The sequence below is a fragment of the Cylas formicarius genome, unplaced genomic scaffold (genome assembly GCF_029955315.1).
Source record: "Cylas formicarius isolate icCylForm1 unplaced genomic scaffold, icCylForm1.1 PGA_scaffold_8__14_contigs__length_24414737, whole genome shotgun sequence".
In the NCBI taxonomy this organism is placed as follows: Eukaryota; Metazoa; Arthropoda; class Insecta; order Coleoptera; family Brentidae; genus Cylas; species Cylas formicarius.
In genome coordinates, this window is record NW_026844361.1 from 18258003 (window position 1) to 18273678 (window position 15676).

General features: G+C 34.4%; 1 protein-coding gene and 1 long non-coding RNA gene across 2 annotated transcripts in view; one reads left to right on the top strand and one right to left on the bottom strand.

Moving 5' to 3' along the window:
• LOC132705980 (optomotor-blind protein-like) overlaps nt 1-15676 on the top strand; it is a 243944-nt gene that overhangs the window by 10710 nt on the left and 217558 nt on the right. The window lies entirely within an intron of this gene.
• On the bottom strand, nt 6359-7672 carry LOC132706544 (uncharacterized). Its single transcript, XR_009619600.1, has 3 exons — nt 7522-7672; nt 6873-7019; nt 6359-6808 (listed from the first exon to the last, which is right to left on the bottom strand). It is a non-coding gene; the product is annotated as an uncharacterized LOC132706544 (long non-coding RNA).

Below are 15676 nucleotides of genomic sequence, written 5' to 3' on the forward strand. Positions count from 1 at the left end.
TTGGCTTTTTCAGAGCTTGACTGAAACTGGCTCGTATTTTACTCTGTACCTGCTTATATAATGTTTGAAGGGGGCGCTAATGAGAGGTATAAACACCATCTCGGATGACTGATTCCCAAATTGGTGACAGGTAGAGACCCGAGTCGCGGTTAAGATTGGTTGTTTATCGATTTCTATTGACTCTCGGATTTTTCGTTGGTAAAAGAAGTGATTACATGCAAGAATTTTAGTTTTATCGAATAAAATTTTATGCCCGGTTTCATGAGTGTGTTCGGCAACAGCCGATGAGTTTATTTGTCTTAGTCGTAACGCGCTTTCGTGTTCTTTGTGCCTAGTTGATATTTTCCCTCCGATCTCTCCAATGTATTCTTTGCCGCATATGCATGGAATGCTGTAAACTCCTGGCATCTCAAATGGAATTTTGTCTTTGACAGACAGCAGATGTTGAGAGATTCTTGGACAAGTGCAAATCAGCAGGAAAATAAGCTCAGTGTGAAGCTAAAGCGGACAGGCAAACCCAAATTGTCCGACCTCGAGAATTTGGAGCATTCTTTAATCTCCTTGTTTCACCTAAAGTGAAGTTATATTAATTCCGAGTACCGAGAAAACGAAACCGGCACAGAATATTTATGTTTTATTTAAACATTGAGACATATATTGACATATATTGAACTGGTAATGTTTAAGTTGCTAATGAAATTTCTTGTAAAAATAAGTTATAGTCAACTTACATAACCGTGAGCCTAACCCTAACATAGATCATGATTTGCTAGATATATACAGATATTACAGCAAATGTTGATCAATAAGACCTAGCGGCTTTCAAAAACCAACCAGTTTAGATGCAGCACTTTAACATCAAGGTTTTCTCAAAATAGGTCCTGATAATAATAATAATAATAATAATAATAATAATAATAATAGTTAACATCTATAGTCTATTAGACGTGCAGGACCGCTTTATACATTTGATCGCCGAGGAGGACAAAAGGTTCACACCACTTACTTTGCAGCACCGAGAAATCATGTTTGATCTGAACACGAGACAGGGAAAGCAAACTTTGTGGAGACAACAAACTCTACATGGAAAATTCCCTAGAAGTCTGGATGCAGATCACATTGATAAGGTCGCCTCGCTGGCTTGGTTGAACGCTGGACATCTATATCCCGAGACTGAAGGCTTTACTATGGCTATTCAAGACAGGGTCATGAGAACCCGCAATTATGAAAAACACTGTATCCCAATATTTCTCCCAAATTTTTTGATACAGTTACAAACAATTGAATATTATTAATTTTTATGTTAATCCTATCGATTACAGTGATTTACTCAAAAGGTCACGAATATGTAAATCATGTTTCATATTAGCCTCAGAGTCAGCACAGTCATCAGCATCAAAGGCACATCATCAGCAAATGCTTACTTACACCTTACAATAAAGAATACATTACGGACTAATGGTCGAAGGAACACTGCTGCAATGCAGGATGTAAAGCAGTTTGATCAGAATATTTACCAATATTTATTGTGATTAATAATGTCAAGAGCATACGAAAAATCGCTACTAGTACTATACCAAGTAATTGTACATCTGGGAACACAAAACTCAAAAATTTTTGTTATTGGAAGAAGAATACTGACCTCACACGAAGATTTTTTAGTTCTTTAGGATTACTTTTATTCGCCAGTGACTTTCCTATAGTAGTAGTAGTTTATGATTTGGCCTTTGACACCTTAGCCACGCAGAGAGGTTTGAAGCTGTGGAAGACCTATTCGTAAAAATCAACCTCTTGATATTTTAAAAAGTTGCTTAAATGAGAGAAAACAATGTTTTGTGTCAGCGTCTTAATTGAAGATGAACTACGCACGCAATCTGGCGTCCCGCAAGGAATAGTTTTGGGCCAGTCTTATTTATAGTTTACTTAAATAGTATATTGCTGAAGGAATTTTATTTGTTACAAATTTTGCATCGAAAGATATGATCGATTGTTTCTATCATAAACTATTAACAATTAATCATCAAAAAAACACAGTTTGTCACATTTAGCTGTAGCACAAAATATAACCAGATTTTGATACACTTTCCGTTGATAATACGGAAAAAGGCAGAGATCAAATCAAATTTTTGGGGGTATTAATTTGGCATTAATATAATTTGGCTGTTTATGTTACTGAGTTTTAGAGTGGGAAGAATTTACTAATGTTAATGATTATTTTACGTTCTATATTTTGTGCAAATTTATGTGTAAGTCATGGAAAAACATTACTTAAGTACTAAAAAATATTGTTTTGGAATAAGCATTATGGCAAATAAATAATAATATGACGATGATTAGCGTTATATATTTATCCATGTGGGGACATCAATATTTTAACATGTGGTAAAATTTAAATTTAATTTAAAACATGATTTTTTTATGATGACTATAATTATTAATTACTTATTATTATTAGTTATTATTAGCTCTGAAGTTCGAAAAAATTGCGCAAAATGCGGCTTAATGTGTGAAAGCATCCCGTGTTGTGATACTGAATTGAGCATTTAGTGATGGAATTTATTAATTACTATAAAATCGTATGTGGGAAGTAGAGAGGAAAATGGAAATAAAAAGGAAGACTACGCAAACAAAGAGTCCGTTTGGATAAAAGCGTGGACGACGGCACTGGCATCGGCAGGCGCAATTTTCTAAAACGTTTGTCCGGGTTCAGAAAAACGACGAAAACTGCCGATTCGTTTTCAGAAACGGGTGTAGAGCGGCGGGAGGGGGGGTAGGGGCGCAATAAAAGAAATCAGCCCCATTGTAAGCTGATACCGACACAAAACGTGTGTGCGGGTGTGTGGGTGAGCCGGCGAAAAATACAAATGGATTTCTGTCGAATTGGGGGAGCAAAAACCGGTGTTTTAACGTGACCCCCGGCCCTATCGAATTTTCGCGAAAGCACGTAAACAATCACGCTACCTAATTGATGTGATTTTTTTTACATAGTCGATAGAATTAGACTTTTAAGGTGTTAAAAAGTTTCTTTTAAAAAATCTAAAAATTTTTTCTTTATTCAATGCATATCCACCAGCCGATGTATTGTACCTCTCTTCCTTCCCGTGTGCATTCACGACTGTATATATTCCATCTTCCCCTTCACCAGCAGATCTAGGAATTGATGTTTTTGATTTCTTATGATGTGCCCCAGATTATGCCGTTTCTCTCCTCTTAATTACTTCAAATATGATAATGTTTTGACTAGTTTTTTTGAACGTGCATCTGTTCGAAACAATCGCTTAATCGTGTGGTCTAAAAGTTGTTGTAATTTACTCTTTATTAATAATTTCCATTAACTAAAGGTCAGTCAGACTTGGCTCGAAATAAAAATTCGTGACACTTTTGTCTTACACTATTATACCGATATCTTTTTTTTCCAAAATATCTTGAGATTCCGCTACACAGATATATTATCTATTTCTTCCAGAAGCATATCTTTTTATGCTTATTAATTTAGTATGTCTTAATTGTCTTATTGTATTATTAGGTCGTCCTGTGTCTTTGTTTCCATCCTAATTGATTATTCTAAATGAAATACATATTTTTCTAAACATATTCATAATAATCTTGTTAATAATCCAAATTTATTTAATAAGAGGTAAAGGTAACTACAGAGTGGCCCAAAAAATATTGAACTCATTTTCATTGTTAGACAATGATTTATTTGTATTTTTTTTTATCGAGTGTTATCTATTCAGCAACAACGAAAATGACATTCTGGTTGGATACTTTTAAAAAGAAAGACATTTTATTTTAACTGAATAAATGTTAGGCAATTATATAGAGGGTGAACATTTATAATGTCACTCCCTCCCATTTTCCTTTTTTTATTATATATATTTTAGTTATGTATTTTTTACTGGAAAATAATGCATATTATACACTTAATGAAATCCCCTTAAAAATCTGGACATTTCTTGTATGTTAAAAGCTCATATTTCTCAAAAAATGTTTAATTATAATACATATTATACATGAAACGTGCAGATTTTTAGAGGATTTGATTAAGTATATAATATAGTATGCATAGCTTTTATCCATAGGTGATTTTTGAAACACTGTATATATATATAAATATATTTTTCAAAAATCTTATCATTTTTTGAACAACTTTTGTACTCGACCTTTCTTTCCCAAACGTTAAGTAAAAAAGTTGAACGGTGGTGGGGTGGGGGTAGGCATTATAAATGGTCATCCGGTACGTAATATTACCTTTATGTTTTATAACATTTCACAAGAAAAGTATTATACAGAAATTAAATTATGCTGGAAAGTTATTTAAGCATCGTTTCATTGGTGTGAATGTTGAAATTTTATTACTTATAATACTGTGAGCCGTAGTTTTTACACCAAATACTGTCCATATATTTATCAGTAAATTAAAGAAATAAAAAAATTACCTACGCCTATACCGCCACCGAAATTGCCCGGAATTGGACACAATTTCCCATTTTATTACAAAATAAATACCTAGCTTACAACATTGCATAGTCCAAAAACAGTTTTTGCATTGCAAAATATTCGGAAATGAGAAAAAATATAGAACACACTCGGTTGCAAAAGAAAAACAAAAAGGTAATAAATAAGTTTCATAGTATATTTTTCAAACTGGATAAGATTTCTCAAAAAAAAAAGGCTAAAGAAAACCTAAAATATGAAAAAAAAAATTATTAAGACTTTTGGCAGCGGAATAATAATTACGAAATACCCGTGTGCGCCGGCTGTTCCCATGGTGCGGCATCGTTATCAGATTCGGCAGATCACCGTCTCTGATGGCATTTTTCGGCTGTGTCAAAGACACGGGAGAGTTACGTGGCCGGATCGAGAGAGCAGACGCCACCACCGTAGAGGCGCCGCCGGAGATCGGTTAATGAGCGTCTGCGCCAATGCACCGGGATACGGCGACGGTGGCGGTTCACTCTTACTTTTGGTATATTTTTTAAAATTTGTTTTTTTCCGTTGATCCGCAAATAACTACGAAAATTTGATAATTTTTAAGAATACATAAATTTATTGTTTTTTTAAACAGGATGAAAGAACCAATATTTTTCGTAAATAAGGACATATTAACTGTCATAATAACATACACGGTGTTCTAGTTGACAAGAAAACCACACGTACTGTCACTACTAGTATCAAACGCTTTTGCTAAAGTCCAATAGGTCGAGAAGTAAAATGTCTAGGAACACCATAGATGTGCTATAATTACTACGAAGTTACAGAATGGACAATTTGAGTAAACATATGTTTTTAAATAACTTTAAAAAGCGCAGATTGGTCTGATATCATCGAGCTCTTCTAGATCTGAAACTGTAGTAGGGCCACTATAGTTTTTTTAATTTCGCCAGTGCATTCACAATTTGCTCAAACTGAATATATTTCTACTTAACCCTCAGTATTTAACACTTGCCATGGTCAGTAATGTTAATATTGACAAAAATAACTTTTTAAGTACTCTAGAGTTTCTTTGTATTAATGAGACGTGTGTAGAAAAAGATAAATTAAATCAGTTTGTTTTTGAAGGATTCGACTTGGTAGTTAGCAGCTGCCGTACTGAATATAATTGGGGTGGATGTGCAATACGGACCAAAAGAGGCTTAGCCATAGCGAGCCTTCCTTTGGACCGAATTTCGGTGGACAAAGGAAATTTGTTGTGTGTCATATGTAAAAACAAGGAAGAATAAAAAATAAAGCTTGATAGTACTTTCAATTTATCATGTGCTGAATTTCGTATCTAAACCGAATAGGAAAGTTATAGTATGTGGCGACTTCAACTATGATCCACAAGGAAACCCTACATAGTATAGGGAAATTAATAACATATGTTCCTACTTTGGTTTAGCAAGTAGAGTTCAGTGGCCAACTAGAGTCACATCACCTTTGTTATTGATACTACAATATCAGAAGATCTGTCTCGGAGGTAGCCATAAAGTATTTTGAACAAGCACTGATTCATGAAAATTGGTCTAATATGTACAGAGTGTGTAGCCTTGATTGTGCTGTTTTCGTCCAATATTAACATGTATTTTCCTAATCGTCCATTTTATATGTTGTCTGGTGTAAAAAAATCAAGTTGGGAACTTAAATATTTGTTTCAACAACAGAGAATAAATGAAAGTTTACGAAGCAGGTATGTTGGCTAAAATCGAGCATAACACGTGGTAGCAGAAGTAACTAATAGAAAGAGAAAACTCAATAATATTCAACTTGAACGTAATAATAAAAAAATTGAAGATCCTCGGGTTATATTAGACATGTTCAAAGCGTTTTTCAAAACGTCGAAATGTTATACTAACTTTTTAATGCGTTTTCTTGAAGTGGCCGTTTACTTATTAAAAAGCTTCAAAATAAACGGTCTGCTGGATGTGATGATATTCCAATTTTTTTTTCAAGCGCGTCTCAATGTTCATTATTTACCCATTTACCCATATAACACATTTATCCTTTTGCAAAGATTATTCCGTTACATAAAAAAGGTAGTAAAACAAACATTAATAATACAGTCACCATGGTTTTCTCGAAGTTCTTTGCGTATGTATATTTGCAACGACGTTTATTATGTCTTGAAAACTACTATCCGATCACCAGTTCGGTTTTGGAAGTGGGAGATCCTCCATACAAGCAGTTCTGTTGGGTTATTCTGTGACCTGTGTATAAGCGGTCCTCCATTGAAATTTGCTTTGTTTCTTCTTCTTCCTCCTCTTGTAGCTTTAGAGAGTTTAAAAAGTTTGCTGATGACTTTACGATATCTATGACGAGTCATTTATGCCTGGAACACAAATGTAACTTGGTTTTGAGTGAGGTGAACTCTTAGTTTAATGATAATAACATACCTTTATTCATCATAGTCAAGAACCTTTCCCTTCACATAAATATTAAAGATTTGCGATCGGTACATGATGTTTCTTGGAATATTCATAGAGAAAAACATGAATTTTAAAATTCATTGGTTTTCTTTAATATTACATAGCCTGTAAAACCTATTTAAAAAAATATATATTTTAACATTGTATAGTCTATATGTGTTTAAAATGTGTGTAGTGCAGTGGTGTTAATCATTTTCACTTAGTGAATACAAGATCTAAAGACGTCTTTGGAGTTCCTTATGCAAAATATAATAGTTCTTATCGAATCCCAAGCGTACGAAAGAAATAAAAATGTGTGATAATTTATGTACATTTAAAAAACTGTTACAATGAATTTATTGTGATAAAATGCCTGTACTCAGTAAAAGAGTACTTTAGTTAGTCTTTTTCATTCCTCGTTTATTGATTACTCTTTGTAGTCTTGAATTATGCGTCATTTTATTTTTTGACAATTTCCTATACGAACATGTATTTGTCGATTCGGAAAATAAAGATTATAATAAATAAATCTGCTAGAGCGCGGAGTGCCGCAAGTTCCGTTGCTGGAGCCCTCTCCGAATCCGTTAATGCGGTCGCGCCAACGCGCGACGCTCCTCTACCGTGCACGAAAACTTACGGATCGTCTATCGCGGTATCGAGGCGGCGGCGGCGGTGGCGGCGGCCCGTTCCGAAGACAGCTGAAGATCGGACCACCCCGGATCTCGTTACCGGTACCGCAGCGCGCGGTACGATATTCGAAAACGGAACGAGGAGAGGCGCACCATCGCACGACGTACACGACGAACGGGAAATAAATCATTTCGCGTGGCGGCGCCGACCGACGGGTACCGAGGGAGCGGGACCCCTCGTGCCGCGGGGGAAGGGGGGCGCCGAAGGGAATCGCTTAATTTTAGAAATCTGAAAAAACTTAAAATTTCAAAGTGAAGAAGTAAACTCAAGAAAAAATAAACAACCTCGGCGTCATCGACACTCATTTAATATAAAGTCCTCACTCACTCACTCAAGTGCTCATTTTCAGCTAACACCTAAAATTACACATTTGGAGAGTCCAGAGAGTAACTAGCCAAAAATATTTGAAATTTCAGGTGAAGAAGTACATTCAAAAGAAAAGAAACAACCTTGCCTTCATCCACACTCATATAATATAAAATCCTCATTCACTCACTCAAGTGCTCATCTTCAGCTAACGGGTGAAGAGGTAAACTCAAGGAGAAAAGAAACAACCTCATCCTCATTCACACTCATTTAATATAAAATCCTCACTCACTCACTCAAGTGCTCATATTCAGCTAATGCCTATCTCAATCTCTCGGGTGAAGAAGTAAACTCAAAAGAAAGGAAACAACGTCGTCCTCATCTACACTCATTTAATATAAAATCGATATGGAAAGAAGAAACAACAAAACTACCAATGACACCCTACACGGCGACCAATCACCAAATAAACGTCTCACGCCTAGAAAAAGTTTCCTTTTGCTAGCTAATGCACTAGACGACGATAGGATTTGGAAGCAATTTTTGTTTGTTAATTCTGACGGTCATACTCATACATATACTATTAAACTTTCCTATTGAAAGTAAAACGGCTTGCGTAAAAAGAAAAATGTTTTTCTCACGCATGCGATAAAGTGAGAAAAATATATAATAATTGTGGATGTTTTCCGTCATAGTTAAAGATTGTTATAGTATATTATGCAACAAGTGCGGTAAACGGCATTTGACTCACGAGTTTATTTGACACGAGCGGAGCGAGTATTTAATAAACGAGTGAGTTAGAAAGTTTACCCAGCGTGTTCATACTAAACTTTTTGTACGACCGTTAGTTTTTGAGTACATTTTGAGTACATGAAAAACAAGAAAAACGGGTGTTGATAATACCTGTCGTGTTGTTGTGTTGATAACAATTGTTGTGGTTTTTAGAATGGCATTTCAGGTGGTAGCGGAAGATTAAGTTTAAAATACATAGGTTAAAATGTAAATTAAAACGATTAATAAAATAAAGGAAATAAAAAGGCAGGAAAAAATATAAACCAACCAAAAAATTTTTAAAATTTGCCTAGCCATTAAAATTGGCAAAAACAGGCGTGATTACGAAAAATAAAAATCACGACAAATCACGATTAAATCGTTACGGTTTTTTTGAGGTGGCAGACTGGTCTAGTTTACACCGGTCGACGGAGACCGATAATAATAATTTGCGATGCAATAAATTAGGGGGATAACTAGCGTGTAGGTACCGCGTTTCAATTAATAAAAGTGGTGTCGGTTGCCCGAGCTCGACGTCGCAAAATGAATACCATCTGCCGAGCGGTCGAAAGACTTAGAGGAAATCCTATTCGGTTTTGCTAATTTCTTTAATTGCTAATTATGTCGAGTCTGTTGAACGTTTGACTTCGCCTCCGGGTCCTTGTGCTTGCTGTATGTGTGTGTGTGCGCGCTGCTCCACCGTTCCTCTTATTATTTTTTTGGTTTTCGCTTCCAATGGGTTTTATTGATGGGTGCTGCGTTCGAGAAAAATCACGGACTAGTCTGGCGGCCTGTTTTGGCGGCGTCGGCGACGGCTTTGCCGGAGAAAATTATTCATTAGCGTTATGGGTCCATTACAGGGTTTTAAAAATATTAAAATTATGTTTGATCTTGATTTTACACGTCAACGAGGTCTCTGGTAGAGAAAATGTTAAGGCCTCCACAGATGCTCAGTTTTTTAGCACAGGCCAACTGTGCAGGCCAATTTGTGCAGTTTAACTGTACTATTGCCTGCCCCACACACACGCAGTTTTATAGCACAGTTCTTTCTATACAGCCAGCTGGGTAAATTCACACTCACTAGTTTTGGCACGATTTTTCTATACGGCCTGTGCAATAAAGAAAAAGCAAAAAAAGCAACGGTTTGTTCAAAGAAGCTAATGGCCCAAAGATTGGACTTTTTTGACTGACCGTATTAGTGCTTCAATAATATCCTATTACCTTTATTCTAGGTTCTTCATCGTCTAGGTTACTCGTTGAGGCATGTGGTGTCTCTTGATCACTTAAAAAGATCAGCAATTCATAATACCACAGGTTTGGAGTATAAATGTCTTCTGTACCGGCCCCACTTACTTTGCTTTTCAATACTTTTTTTAATTCTTTCCTAAATGAACTCCTTAAATTATTTATTTTTTTAACCACGGCTTCCCTATTTGCTCCCGTATCAACTTTTATTTCTGTCATTGTATTCTTTACTCTTTATTTTCCATAAACATGGTAAGCTTTTGTATACCTCAATAAATTCGATTAAAAACTGTTTGTTAACATTCGTCAATTTGTTGCTTACTATTTTTGGATTCTAAATAAACCTTAAAACTGAACAAATCAACTGAACGAGGTCCACACACGCTCAGGTTTCCAAGTTTGCGCAGGCTAAATTCAAGCACGGTCTGATTTTGGTCAGGCCAGGCCAACGGCCTGCGCAGTCGGCCGGACCTTCACACAAACGCACCGATATGCCTGCACAAACTAGGTTTGCAGAGGCGGCCTGTATTAAAAAACTGAGCATCTGTGGGGGCCTATAAGCTACATCGGAGGTAAAATTTGGTTTGCCCGCGTTGTTGATATTGCTCAAGAAATAGTTCGTCAAATTGCTGTGTTGATGGATGTTACTCGAGAAAATATAAATAGCAATTTTTGTAATAAGGGTTTTGGACGTAAAAATTGTATTCCTGAAACCAGCTTTACAATCGCAAGTAACGTGATTTATAAATACCTGAGCTTTTGGAATATTTAATTGACTGTTTTTAATTTTGGCTGGTTTTGAGGCATACAATAAAATATTCATTAAGTTATCGGTTACAAGTTTTTCATTTAATAATGCCCTCTGCAAAACTGCACCTTTCATATTACAATGCAGGTGAAATTTGCCAAATATGTCGTAATTTTTTAGCAACAGGAAAGATTACTTTCTACCTTTTAATCAAGAAAAAATTGATAGCACACTGTGTTTTCTAAAAACGAAAATTATTCTTTTAATCATCATTTTTGGAAATTGCCCCATTAAACTTATTTTCGTGCACCTTTTTGGCGTACTTTTAATATCTTGCTTTAAGTAATTTTCATCAAAAGCAGTCTCAACGAACTTCAGAAAAAACTGAAACTGAACTATATTAATTATTACAACATATTATTATGTACTATTATTACGGAAAATATTTCAGCAAAGCAAATTCTGTTGAATTTGACATTTTTTAGTCAGTTTTTTAATAGGTTTAGTTTATTAGTTCGAGAAACTATATAAAAATTTGGATTTCCAAATGATGATCAAACTCAACGTTTTAAAATGGTATATTTTCATCTTCTGTATCAGTTTTAGCGTAAAATTGTGGATTTCATATAATTTTTCTCCCAAAAAAAATGCATTAAAAGCAGTCTCAGTGAACTTCAGAAAAAAATGATACAAATACAAACATGAAAACTAGAACTGAAAGAAAAACATTACAACGTATTTTGATATACTAGTTTGATATTTTATAGTCAGTTTTTTAATTCGTTAATCTATATAAAAAATTATCAAATTTAACGTTTTAAAATTGCTATTTTGACGAATACTTCATCTTTTGACATTGGTTAGCTCATTAATCTATATAAAAATTTGGTTTTCTAAAAATTATCAAATTTTACTTTTAAAACTGCATATTTATTAATACATTCTTCATCTTCTGTAGTAGTTTTAGCAAAAAATTGTGGACTTGTGGAAAAAATGTCCATATCAAACCTCAATGGAGGTTTGAAGATTTGTGAAAATTTTATTCGATTTTACAATAAATTTATTCTGCTTTGAAAAACCTATTCTAATTAATAGAAGAAGAATTTTAGGTTTCTGACATAAAGAAGGTCTCAATTTTTTAGCTTAAAGATGGCAAAAAAATAAACTTTTCATTTTCAAATTTTGTATTTTCCGTTGAGGCCTTTCATTTTCTAATTTTGCATTTTGAGGAACAAATTTTGATGATAATTTGTCTATCATTCTGAAATTTTTATTTGATTTTAATAGAGAGTAGATACTTATGATCAAACTAAATTTTCTTGATTGGCTGAAGAAAAAAAATTCGAAAAATTTAAATTTACGTATATAAAGAAGAGCGAAAAAAAAACGCTAACTCTAATTTTATAGTCATCGCAGACAAAACTATCCAGTTGTAAAACACTCGACTTAAAACAAAAATGTCAAAGTTAAAAGAAAAACAATTAAATATTTTTTATTTTGAAAATGGCGTTCCTGGTGCGAGAAATTAATCGATTTGTTAGAACTTAAACCCCAACAAAAAAAAACACGCACGACGGCGTTAACCCGATATTTTTTATTTTTTCGGCCTTTTATCTCTCGGCTATCGATTCCTACCAAAAGCCAAAAGGTGATTTAGGTACACGAAAGATTAAAATTTTCCGTATCGGTTGTCACTTTGGCGGCGCTGTGAAACAATTTAAAACGGTACTCCTTACCTGTTTAGTACCTACTGTCCGATCTGATTAGGCGGCCGTCCGAAAATTAGATCGCCGCTAGGTTTTTGCCCAAGTACCGGGTGTTCCGTCCATTTGTGCTCGGGATTGTCCCCCGAAAGGATTTCGAAACCATTCGAATATCTATACCTACAGGGTTGGTAGAAGCGGGGGGACTGGTTGTCTCAGGTTTTAAAATTAATTGGGAAAAGTTAATATTTTAAGAAATTTGCTTCTCTAAAGCACCATTTATGTCTTTGCGAACACCTTGCTGTTGCTATGCGCTTCAAGGATGTTTGGCTATTTCTTTTACATTTTTCCTTCTTCTCTTAGAGTTACTTATGGTCTTTGCTAGGCATCTCTACTATGGGATCACCGGGATTATAACAGGATTGTAGATCTTGAGCTTCAATTTCAATTAGACAGATTCGTCATCCAAAAAATAAAACATGCAGTTTATATAGATCGGGAAATGATTAGTTTCCAGAAAGAAAGTCGGTTGCGCGAAAATAAATGTCCATAAAAATTCGGTTTGTGAAGTTTTAAGGCAAGATACGAAAACAACTCAAAATTTAAAAAAGTTTTTGTAAAAAACTATTTGTGGCTTATTCAAAGTAAATAATAAAAAAATCAGAAAGGTCATATTTCTTTGACAATACGGACCTAAGAATTTAAACAAAATTATAAATCGAAATTACATGTGTCTCTTTAGGACTTTCAGTCTGAACCTTTCACCTCCTCTTCTGGTGTCCCTTAAGGATCCCGTCCGGGACCTTTATTATTTGTCATATATATTAACAAAATTCATAATTGAATAATTACATATTGTGATTTTAGTAAGTTTTTTTAAAGTCTATAAAAAGCTCGCGGGTTTAGTAGACTGTCAGGAAATTCAAAGCAATCATTATCCTCAAAAAAAAGTCAATATCTAAAAACAAACGAATAATAAATTTTGACTACAAGATAAACCACACTATTCTTCCAAAAGTCGATCACATTAAAGATTTCGACATCACCATTGACTGACAGATTGATTTTTGACATTCGCGTAGATCTGTTATTAATAATATTCAGTTTTTTTTATGTATATACTTATTATGTAATTATTTATTATTTTGTTATATTATCTTTCATATAATATTGTGGATATTTTTTGAGTGCCAACCGTTTGTATTGCTTATGGCAATTAAGTAAATAAATAAATGAATAAATTAATGACGTCCCCAAATTTTAACCAAATTTAACAAAAAAGTTTTCCTGCACTCTTCTGTAAAATACCTATTTCTACACCGATCTAGCTTACGGAAAACTTACCACGTGAGTTTCTTGTTCCACGGATCTGAGCCCCTTCGAACATTTCCGGGATATTACCGCACGGGTTTGGGAGCAATCGGATGTTTTCGGAGATATTATCGCACGGCTTGAATTTTGACGTTTGTCAATTCTAATGGGTCATGTCAGTATGCGTGAACGGTCATAGAAAAAGTACAGTATGCAACACGTTTCGTTCCAAACAACAACAACAAATACAATCTATTGTAACAAGCCGTTTTTTTTTATTGAACACTCCGTAGTTTGGACATTAAGTTTTGCGGACTAAGTTTATATGCTTTCTTTCCATTTTTTGAGTGATGAATCTCCAACTGGGCGTTGGCGCATGTTTTTTTGAAACAGCCTATATATGTAAAAAAAATAAAATATACCGAATATTTTATATAGTTTTCTACTCCAATATGCCAATAATTAATAATATTAAATTCAATGAAAAAATAACTAATAATGCAAAATATTTCAAAACGCGTAAGATTGCCAAAACGTATTATTAGCTACTCGTGATATATTCGAGTCATTTGACGGTAATATAGTAATAAAGTTAAATAACCAAATAATGTTAAACTTTTGTTGAGCTTTAAAATTACGATAAAGATATTGAGGTAGGGTTTTAACTGGGTTGTTAGGCTCGTACTTGCCTATGTGTAAAAAGGTCATATCGTTATTATCTTCTTTTAAAATATTTTTTTGCAGTTAGCGTAACCTTTTTGGAGTTATAGGCGTTTATTTTCGAAAATGTTCGAACACCCTTCACCACTTCAGAAATAGAACAAATACCATTAAACAGGAAGGTTTAAATTTGACTTGGCTTGAAAATAATAATTATTCACTCTAATATGGGTATATTATGAAAGATAATGATCGATTCAGAAAATTTGTTTTCTAAATCAGGTTACTCTCCCTGTGGTTAGGCTCAAGTCTCCTTCAGCGTCAATTTTTTGGTTTTTAGATCCAGTTAGCCACAGTGCGATATTGAAAATAGTTTTTCAAATGGCGGCAATTCCGCAAACAACTAACCCAAACGAGGAACGAAATCAGTCCAAAACGCATCAGTCCGAATTCAATTTTCGAAGCCGTGTGTTGCATATAAAACGAGTCAATCCCGGCGTGGATCTCCGCGCCATGAATGACAAAAAAATCTATTAATAATTTTCGGTCGTATTAGAGCCATTAATCCCTTATTCCAGCGTGGTGTCGTCCGTGCGGTCACGTGGCCTTAACAACCAATAACAATTTGCCACGGTCGCGCTACATTAACCGCTATTTTTTGCCAGTCACATCCTCTTCGTTTTCCCGAGGGAGGGTGATCCCGCTTCGATATATCCGATTTCGAGTTTTTGCGTATATCGAATCAGTATACGGGGGGTGAATCCAAAGTTTCCCGATATATATGGTTCGCCACCGGTAGATAGGTATAGGATGGGCCACTACCCTATCTCAGAAACTATAGGGGCGGAACCAAAAGTTAATTAAGGCATTACAAATCTTTACTTTCGTGGGCGAATCTGAACTGTCTTATTTTAAATGGAACACCTGGTATATTACTTAATATTTGAATTATACACAATTTCAGATATATTTTGTGTATAATGTCCTATACCTAAGACAATTGACATTTTAAATTTTTTATTTTCGAAAAATGACCTTTGCAGGACCTAAAATATATATCAATTTCTTCTTTAGGAGGCATTTATTGTTTCACTTAAGTTCTTTTGTAGACAAAGGAATCGAATAACGGATTTCATATGAAATTTCTATACATATTAATACAGGGTACTCGAAAAATAATGGAAACTACCTATTTTTCTAATCTTATCATAGTTAAAATATGTTAAACGTTTGTAATACGTTAACGTTAAACACTTAACTCTTTTATATACAGACTTTTTAATACGCCACTCTCAACAGAAAATTACAACACAGAACTTAATATCATTAAACAAATTGTACTGAACAACGGCTACAAT